Raw genomic sequence first — 10,856 nt, forward strand, 5'->3', positions numbered from 1 at the left:
CAAACATAACCCCAGAGAGTAATAGGTTTACTGTAGTAATTTACAGTTCTTACATGGAAGAAACTGAAACATAATCACAGAGACTGGGGAAGAAGGAGAGATGGGAAGCAGGACAGTGCCAAGACATGGTTGTCAGTGCTGCAAGATTCAGCTACAGCACAGGATAGCACTGTTGGCATGGAAAAGTTCCAAGGAAGAGGGCATACAGGGCTGCTGTACCTAAAAACTCAGTACTGAATAATCAGCACCTTTGGCTATTCTAAATGCACAGTCATCACTCAACTTCTCTGCACTCACTGACTTCTTACCCATGTGCTCCTCCAGAATTCATCCAAGTCTGCAAGAGGACCCCAGTCCATCACATCCCCTCAGCAGCTACAAAGCAAGACATGAACACTGAGATCTGTTTGCATCGAGGCTGGACTCACTGTTACCAGACATGTCCTGCCACAATCCATTTAACTTCCTCACGGTAAGCCAAAACCACCATAAATTAAGAACAAAACAATATTGGTCTGAGCAGGATCTGCAGCACTCACATGCTAAAGATTTCTGTTCCCAAGGTAGGAAGATAAGGGCTTTGCTGTAGTCAGCAAAAGAAAGTGTTTTTAAAGTATAATCAAAGCAAGTCTCTTTCTTACACAGCTTCAAATGTCGCCTATGACTTTGCAAATCCTGACCAAGGGCACTGTCTTGCAGCACTTTATTCCAGCACAGCACTCTGTGCTGCTCAGTGGTATGAACTGTGTTCAAATTCCACTAAGTCGACTTTTTTTTCCCCATTCTTTATCAGCTTAATAAATCTGCTCCACTGCTGCCTCATTCATAGAGGCAGGCAGGAGATTGTGCATCATAGCAGATTCAGGAGTTAAAAAAAAACAAAGAAACAAACAAACAAAACCCACCAATAAGGGGGAACCAAAGCGAAGGCTATTATTTGCTTATATCTGGGATCTTTGAATGCATGCACAGAGCTCTGCAGCCAGCCAAAGCAGTAGCAATGACTACCCAAGCTCCCTCACACTCCTCCAGGAGGTCTCCTAATCACTGGGGCTATCCCAAACCACAACGTGCCTCCAGACTATATGGGATCCCATCCCAAAGGAGTTGGGGCATACCCAGAGATCAGATTATTGCCCCAAGTTATGTCTATATTGTTCAGTAGGGCTTGTGGATAGAAACCCATTCTGAGCTCTTCAAGGTTCTACCAGATATGTCTCACCAGGTTTTGCAAAGCTCAGGTGAATCAAGCAGGAATCCCAATAGTTGTGGCAGCTATTCCATTGGCCTTCAGGGCTGTGCAGCATTCTCAACATTCCCAGTAAGAGCATGAAGCAAGGAGCATCCAAGTGTATCTCCCAGAGTTTTAAGCTACATCCAACCTTCCCAGCAGCTGATGGCCACCACAGAGAGGCCATCCAGGATCTGGCTGGACACACATTCTCCTGGCTGAAAACAATGGCAAGCCTCATACACATTTCACCAGCTGCATCAGTACAAGAAATACATCATCTAGTCCATAATGTGTGCTTCTGGGAGTCATATTCAACTCAATTCCCCAAACAAGGTTACACCAGGTCCTAGGAAGGACACACTGCACACACAGCAGAGTGGCGGCCTCTGGTTTAAAAATAGTGGCTTAGCTATCATGCTCAATCTGTAAACACTGTATGTCCATATGTTTATCCATGTACATCTGCATGGAAAACTAAAGGAAAAACAAGGAATGCTTAGGAAAGAGCCTAGCTCACGCCCTAACATCCACAAGCTCCATGCCTCTGAACCTCTGCTGCTCACAAAATCACACTCCAGGCTCAAGTCTTCAACGAGCTCGGAGCGCTCAACACACAGGAGTCTGTGTTCAGCAATGCAATGATTTGTAATTTCAGTGTGCTTTTATCATTCTTCATGCCATAACAGACTCTAGGACAATAAATGAACCTTTCTAGTTTAACCATCTCTGAGGGAAGCAGGACACCCTTCTACACAGGATTATACTAAATTATTTTAAATTTTTAAATGTTTTTCTCCTGTTATTTAAAACTGTGAATGAAGAAGCTGTTGCAAGAAGGCAAGCAAACAAGAAGGCTAATAGGAGGGACACTCAACTTCCAAGCATCTATCAAGCATTTGCTTGAATGAGAGGAAAAGGAGGGAAGAAGAGAGGAAAAATTTTCCCTATGCATGCAGATGATAGGTAGTCTTTATAAACTTAAATTCTTGCACTTCCAACAAGCACGGGAATTTTTTCAGCAATAATGGTGCTCATTTTTAACTATTATTTCCCTAAGCTGGAGATTTACTTTCTAAATGCTGCTGAAGTCTGTAGAGGTCTGAGCACAAGGCAGTTAAGAGGAATCTCTCTCATTTAGCCATAAAACAAAAGTGTTAATGTGCAAGACAGGGAATGCACTTTGCTTTGTGTTTATACTCAGCCTAGCTCAGGGTGGTCTTAGTGCCTCAACCCAAGGGTTTAAAGGTAGGAAAAAAAAATCACCAATAAACAATAGATACTAAGGCAGATGAGGAACTGGAATTATTTGTTAAATAAACATGACAAAGGTTAATAGAGTTAGCACCTGTGGGATGTTCCATATGCTACAAAATAATTAGGAAGGCCAGGATTATAGTGCGAATGATCAAGAAACCTTCCTGAGAATTCAGGGAAGATCTTGATGTATTCAGAAGGAAGTAATAGCTCTGCAATTCAGTTACATCTCTCATTAAGCATTGTTAAAAACTCCATGAAAGGGAAATGAAGTTAATTGAATTTAAATCAGCTAATAAATATTCTTTTGCATATTCTTTTCCCAGAAAAAATTTAAAAGAAATTATGCCAGGAGTGTATTACCAATATCGAAAACAGCAAAAGAAAGAATTTACTGTACATGAGTAAAATAAGCTAAGCATAAATCTTGTATCTTATTCTTGTCTGGGATAATTCTTCAAATCAAATATTCAGGTAAACTGGGAAATGGTGACTGAAACACAGTATACATAGTGCATTGGAAAAAATTCACCTTTTAACCTGGATTAATATTTGCTGTCTGTGTAACTGCAGACAATTCTGGTAGTCATACAAGCACACAGTTAAGCCTGAGTATCTCCAGGAAATAGCTTAATAATGATAAATGAACAGAAGTCAGGCAGAATAAAACAGAAAATCAACTCACACTGGAATTATACATTACAGAATTAATTTGGGAAGCATGCTGTAATGCCAAATTTGATTAATGGAAGCAAATCTCACTAATTCAAGCCAACATCTGGCTTCTTATCTGAACTTTCCAAGCTGCTTCTCAGTTACACAAAACTGGCTTGGATATTTTGTAAGAACAAAGTCTCTCAAATTTTCCAATATTTTCTGTCGTCAAGGATGCCAGAATTACCACAAGAATGTATTTTTCCTGGCACTGTGAACTGCATTTATTCAGACTTCACTGATAGGTGTCCTGTTTTGAAGGCCAGGTATCTGCCAAGGAAGGTGGACTACACTACAGGATAATTTATACCACGAACTTTAGGAGTAGTGGTTTTGTTGCGCCAGTCCAAACAAATAATCTGTTACATCTGATGACCCACCGACAGCAGCCTTTGCCTAGCCCTCCACAGCAAATATGAAAATAAATTTTAAAAATACCAAAACAAAACACCACAAAAACCAGCAAAACAAACAAGCAAAACCATGCCAACAAAGTCTGGTAGCCAACAGTGCAGCAGTCAGGAATGTACTGACACTCTGCCCTGAAGTTCTTAGTGCCCATATTTTAAAAACTACAGTAATTTCATGATTATAAGGCACACCTGGTTATAAGCCGCACTTCCAGGTGTTGGCAACTTTTTGTTCTTTGTCCATATATAAACCGCACTTTCATTCACAGCGAGGACCCACATGCAACAAAGTCACGAATTAGTAACAAGCACGCAATCATGGGGTTTGCTGGCAGGTGCTCAATTTGCAAACATTTTTCACGGATCGGGGTAGCCTTTAAACGCAGCCTAAAAACTAAAAAATACAGAGAAAAATCACTCACTTTTATTAAACCTGCTGGCTCTGCTCTCGCCCAGGCCCGCCGGTGTTGGGGGCTGGGAGCCCAGTGGAGCCGCCTGGAGGGGCCATGAGGGGCCAGGGAGCGCCGCTGTTGCCCCAGGGCCAGGGAGCACTGCCGCTGCCTTGCCACCGGGGCCAGGTGGGCTCCAGCTCGGCTCGGGGCTGCTGCGGGCTCGCACTTCCGGGCTGGGAAATTTCTGAACTACATCCATATATTGGCCGCTCTGGATTATAAGCCGCACTTCTGGGTTCGGACCAAAATTTTAGTCAAAATGGTGCGGCTTATAATCATGAAATTGCCGTAATTGCCATACCTATGGAGACAACAGTGGGCATTCCTTTTAAAGAGAAATTAGAAGGTGAAATTTATTTACCTGATAATTGCCAAATCAAATCAGTTTTCTGGTATTTCTCTAGATCAGCATATAGTAGTTTGAAAAAGAAGTGGCCCTCCACTCTTCCTGGAGAGAGCCTTAACACAGTATTTTACAGAAAGAAAAGTTAATACAACGTTGAAAGGAAAACCAGCAGTACTGGCTTTCAGCGGGGTTGGATGAGCACATCCAAGCTGGGTTAAGTTTCTGGAAGTCACTTAACTTCTCCCAGCTTTCTGATTTCCTTTGCAACCAAGACAACAAAATCTCAGAACTTCTTTTCTTCTAAATCTTCACTATAAATGGACGATGCAGGAAGTGAAAATCTTATTCCAAGTCACCAGATTAAGAACTTCTGTGACTCAAGTTACACTTAATTAAAAGAGGCTCATCCTCAAACCAGCATTGTAAATGCTTGTCCATGTGTTACCTGCCTGCCCTTCAATAAACCATTCATGCTGAAGACAAACTGTCTCCAATTTTTAAAGCAGCCACTATGAATTAGAATAAACATAATCCTCCCTATCTCACAACAATATACCATCTTGGAGCCCTTATAACTCCACCAGTTCTGCAGGAAGAGTATCTATATAAACTCTTAGTTTATTGTGGGATACAAGAAATTTGGTTACAACATCAAATCACCCAGGAGATGCAGGTTATCATACATTGTACTCCTCAGTGGTCTGATCAGACTTTTCATGAACCGACCCACCCTGTATCTGAAGAGAGAAAGAGAACAGTATCATGCCTGTGCAGTAACACCATAAAACCCAGAGCTGCACAGCCCTCCAAAATGGCTCTTCACACTTTAGCAACAAGTTGTGCCTATCACTGGGCTCAGCAAAGGAAGCTGCAACTGCTGTCCAATACTAGCAATTTTTGCCAGTAATGGCTGAAACTTAAAACAGGAAAACACCACAGGCCTGTTGCTTTTCAGCTTTTCTTTAAGAGGAGAATTCAGCATGGGTCCAAGAACACAAATTAACAAAGTCAATGCAAACCCAGTAATATTTCTAGTCCAGCCTGCTGTGCTCACCACTTCCATCACTTGCCTCCTCCCATATTCTCTCACCACATGATCAGAACAGAATTCAAGATGCTCCAGCATTTGTTTTAAAGAATAACAGCAGACATGCTAGCTGCCAGCAAATGCTCATGTATTTCCTGGATCAGAGGCTAAAGATGGAATGAGACCTATTAATTCATCCATACAAATCCAAGCTACCAGGTAGTAACTGCCCTTCCAGCAGACTACAGAGGGGGGCATAGCAGCCAACTTCCAACAGAGGACCTGTTTCCAAAACCTCCACCCTAAATCCCCAGGCACAGCCAGGGAAGATGTGACTCCGAATGACCAGCCCTGCAGAACATTTTTCCCTGCTCCATGTGAGTGTTACACAACACCAAACATTACCACCATTTTTCATGGAAGATTATTTAGCAACATTGCAAGCAGCTTTTCTTGATGTTCAAGTTACCTTCTCTTTTGCAGCCCATTATATCTAATCACACCCTCTTGCAAAGGCTAAGAGATTATGTTTCTTGAGTAATCAGACCTGAAATCAATAGAGTCTTTACTTCTCAGATAATCTATATTATTTTTAATCATTCCTCAGAAACAAGTCACTGCTCTCCTAATCAGCTCCTTCCGTTCCCTCAGAAATTTTCCAAGGGTAAGTATTTACAGTTATTCCAGGGAGCCAAAAGCATCCACACTGCACACGTAAAGCCTTCTATTCATAACTGGGATATCATGGACTACTGTGCTGTCAGTACTACTGCTGCACTGCAGCAGCCACAGCCAAGCACAGGCCCTTGATTTGTTCCAGCCCTGTGACTGCAGGTGCTTTTCACACCCAATACACACATTGACCTATCAATCATTTTCTTCTCTCTTTCCAGCCTTCAGTCTCCTCAGATTGTTCTGCATCGTTGGTCTGTCTGCACAGGGACAGTTTATTGCCAATAACTGCAGGCACCTAAGTTTGACACATGAAAAGGTAAAACCCACCAATGTCTTCTGATGCCTTTCACATTCCTCCTCCAGTTGCCATCATCCTGGCTTATACATCTCACTACTCCTGAGAAGAAACATGTCTTACTCTCGTAGAGGAAATGCATCTCCACATTCTCGGAAAGAGCTGCTACTTGTCTGCTCGCACAAGCAACATAAAGGTAACTCTGTGGTGATATCCAGCATCTTTGGGATCACAACTGTGCCCCTCTATCCACTCATCAGCCTCCCAAGCAGATTGAATTTCAGCTTAAGCAACACAAAGTATATTGTGGCTATCTAACGGGCAGAAAGGGATTTGGACATTCCAGTTTCTGTGAGTTTTCAAGCTGTTGCAGGGTAATGTGATGGAAAGTAAAGATCTTTCAAGTGAAAATATCTCAGAAAAATAAATTGGCGTCCCATTTGTTTTCAGAACCAGTCTTCATTTCAGATCCATAATCATTAAAAGAAACAATCTTCAACTCAATTGTCTGAGCAGAGGAATGCCCAGCATCACTGTGCCATTTTCAGTTAGCTGTCAGGTTTCATTTAGCATTCTGCACTGGTCCTACAGCTTGGTTCCCCTGGAAATTGTAAATGCAAATGTATTTCCAGGATGGCATGAGAGAACAGTATCAGAATTTTACCTCACACAACAGCTAGTTGCTCGGTTCCATTCAACTCCCTTTTCCTCATTCTCACATACAGAGATTTGCTGCTACTAAAAAAAAAAAAGGCTTAAACAAGAAAATCCTGCTATTTTTTCCTGTTGAAAGACTTTCCCTCACTCTTTTGTTTAAACAAACCTAAACCACAGCTAAATAATGCTTTAAAATTGCCTACAGCTCAAACATGAGACACAGAGCAGGCAACGAATTTCTTTAATAGCAGGGAATAACAGCACTTAATTCAAATCATCCCCATACATTATCTTCCATCTTCCAAGGGCTAAATACACACTAGCTGATTAATTACTCTTTTAGCAACACCTCAAACTCATTGGTCTTATCCTAGGAAATAGGAGAAAGCAAACACCTCTGAGAGGATGTGCTGCTGGACAAGCATTTGTCATTTTTTCTCTTCTTTGTGCTCAGTGTCAATGAGTCCTGGACCACAGATATAGGCAGATAATCACCAGCTCTTGTAAATCAACAGTTCCTTGAAAGACTGTGACAGGGTTATTGGAGAGGCAAATTTTTCACTGACTTTTTATGAAGGCATTTATTGAGCAGTGACATTGAAAGAATTCAAACAGTGTTAAACGATCAAAACCAGACCTAATAGTTCTCCCCTGGTGCAAAGATGTACTCAACCATATGTGAGACCAGCCACTCATGTAAATGGAGGCACAACCTCAACATAGCTCAGCAGTTTGTGCTGAGCTACATGAGATCAGAACGCATTCTAGAAATTACAGCGCCTTCATAGTACAGTAAAACAAGCTCCAATTTTCACATTAAAGAACAGCTTTTTGATTTGCATTTGTGATTTATTATCAAACACATACACAAAAGTGATACTTTAAAGGAAAATTAAGAAATTGGCTAGGTCAGCAAGCATGAATGATCTGAGCCTCCAGCTCTGGACCAATCTATCTTGCTGCAGTTAATATCCATATTTAACTCTACTGTTGAAAGAGGAAATACTATTTTTAGGCATTACCTATTACTTTTGTTCAGAGATTAAGTGCCACATACAGTTCTATTACTGTATTTACAGAGCTATTCATCAATCATAACTGCTTCTACATTAAAAAAAAAATTGAAGTAATTTTACTGGCATGCCTTATTGTGGCTAGATTTTACAACTGTAATTCTATCTGTTGTAAAAATTAAATGGAAGCACCTCTTGAATGGAAATGGTGGAGTTATGACCCTAGGATCAGATTTTTTTAAGTGCTCAGGGTATGATTTTCTTGTCTGTTGATGATTGAGAATTTGGCTTACAATAGACACATTTCCCTTACTGTCTCCCAAAGTACTCTGGATATAAAAGTTTGAATACTGAAAAGAAAGACCTGGAAATCTACCAATTAACTCTGGAGCCTAAATACAAGCTAGGAGTGTTCAAAAATCTGTCTCTGCCTTGGGTGATGAGTAAGTACTTCTGGAAATTCCTCTTACACTCTGTCTCCTCTGCAATGTCTTTTTTACTGAGTTCCACTGGGACTGTGTCTTAATTCCATATTCCTTCCAGAGTTTTCCCCTAATTAAATTGTTAATAAGAAACAGCAAGATGAAGCATTAAGTCACTCAATCAGTGATGTATATTATAGATATGAAATCCCTGTCAATACATTGTTTCACAACAAGCCATTTATCACTAGTCTACCACAGAGGAACTAAATTTATACACTGTATTCACCTGACTCCTAGAATGAAGTTTCAGCTCTGCTTTGGCTACAGCAGACGCTACAAACAATGAACAGTTTTGCCAGGCAGTACCAAGCTCTACATTCAATTACATGCTAGATCGGTGCATTATTCTACAGCTGGCTGGTCTACAGTGAACAATTCCTTTAATTAAAGTTGTAAGAAAGCTGCCTAATCATCACCTAATAATTGTCTTTTCCTAAACGCTAACAGGTGCAAGAGACAGAAGAGATGACAAGAATTTATTTGAAATGAAGCATCAAAATTTAGTTTTAGACCTACCTTCTATTATTTGTCAACCTGCTAGAAAATACAAAACCTGATTGTTTCCTGCAATTTAGTATGATTTGCTGACACGTATGCTAGCTGGAAATGATAAGCATTAGGAAGGCTAAACAATTTCCTTAAATCTTTTTTTAAAGGCTGTTCTCTCTTGTTGCTTCTGCAGTATCAAAACACAGGAACACATCCAGCCTAACACATTCCTGAAGAACACGAAGACACGCAACCTTTACCAACGATCACTTGTGCTTCAGTCTTACAGCTGCCGAAACTAACAGCGACCGCACACACACACTGAAAGGGACAAGCCCATCCCCTGTAGGAGCCCTCGGAGACAGTGCATTTCAGGGTGGAAACATGCAAAATCATTCTACAAAAAATATTTTGCTCACGCATGGAGGTCTTGCGTGAATAAAGCTCACAGCAGCCAGACCACAGCCAATTCTAGTTATCTGAGATCTCTATTCCAGACTGGAAGAGAAGGAGAGCAGTGTCTGCACAAAGACTGAACATTCATGCAGGGAGTTAAACCTGGGAGCTCCAGCATTCCCAGGGAGCTTCCGAAAGACGGCCAGGGCTGTGTCTCACCGCAGCTCACAGCCATAAACAAAGCCAGGAGCCCCCCGCGCCCGCCGCTCCCCGAGCCCCCGGCACCGCAACCCGCGGAGCACAGAGCTGCTCCCCCTTAGCCCGGCCAGCCCCGCGTTGATGGACCCGGCGGCGGCATCACCCGCTTCCTCCGCACCGCACGACCCCCACTCACCTCGCCCGACCCCGCACGGCACCTCCGAGGGAAGAGCAGCAGGCGAGGCGAGGCGAGGCCCGGCCCGGCCCGGAGGGTCGCGGGTGCGGAGCGCCCAGGAGCGCTGCCGAGCTCCGCCCGGGGCAGCAGCAGCAGCCGCACAATGCGCGGCCGCGGCGGCCACGCCGGCGGGGCGGGGACGGGCGGGCCGGGGGCGGCCCCGCGGCGCCGGGAGGGGCGGCAGGAGGAACCTGGCTGCGAGCCAGAGCCTCCAGCCGCTGGATCGCCCAGCCCCAGCCCGGCACGGCGCCGGGGTGCCCCCAGCCCCGGAGTGGGTCGCGGCGGTGCTGTGCCACGAAGAAATGATGCTGCTCCAGGTGCTCCAGTGCTGGAGGAGCCGGAAGGCCACTAGGAAGCATCACACCTTCTTCCACTGGCGCACAGATCCGGGTGTGCTGAGGCGAGGGTTTTGCTGGAGCACACAGTGCCGCGTGGGACTAGCCGGAGTGTTCTTCATGGCCCCTGTATCATCCCAAACTGGTGGTAGTTTTGATCTGAGTTAAGGGATTTTAGGTACGTCTTGCAAGGGTTTAAACCAAAGGAAGATTTATAAAATCAATTCGACCTTGACTTTCAGCCACATCAAATCATAGCTTGGTGGTGATATCTGGCAGGCACTAGTTTCATACCTGCTTCAGTTGTCCTGCTTGAGGGAATGACAGTGCCAAGAAGCAAGTCCAAATGACAGGCGTGTTTGCATGTCAATACCCCTGTGTCACGTCACAGTACCGTAGGTTTCAACCTACATAGTCTTAGGGACTGTTTGTGCTTCACAGTCTTACAGTAGAAGCTGGACATCACCACTTACTGCAACAATTTGATGCAGTTTGCATTCCAACCAGAATGACTTCAAATGGTGACGGTATATGAAGGAATCTAATAGAGGAGAAGTAAGGATCATATTAAGGAGTCCCCCTTGGCAACGTTCAGGGCAAATTATTACACTTTTATTACGCTTTGTTGTCTGTTTCTTGAC

At 43.2% G+C, this 10,856-nt stretch overlaps 1 protein-coding gene across 3 annotated transcripts in view; it reads right to left on the reverse strand.

Moving 5' to 3' along the window:
* The window catches only part of LOC116995752 (proline-rich protein 5-like), an 89,081-nt gene extending 79,191 nt beyond the window's left edge, over positions 1 to 9,890 (reverse strand). For 2 of the 3 annotated variants that reach the window (XM_033058696.1, XM_033058694.1), the window contains exon 1: positions 9,842 to 9,890. The gene's annotated coding sequence lies outside the window, so the exon portion shown is untranslated. Of the gene's footprint in view, positions 1 to 9,470; positions 9,550 to 9,841 lie in introns of those variants that run through there. The other variant, XM_033058695.1, reaches the window with a different exon arrangement.
* Positions 9,891 to 10,856: the final 966 nt, after the last annotated feature.

This window comes from Catharus ustulatus, chromosome 4 (genome assembly GCF_009819885.2).
Source record: "Catharus ustulatus isolate bCatUst1 chromosome 4, bCatUst1.pri.v2, whole genome shotgun sequence".
NCBI classification, from domain to species: Eukaryota; Metazoa; Chordata; class Aves; order Passeriformes; family Turdidae; genus Catharus; species Catharus ustulatus.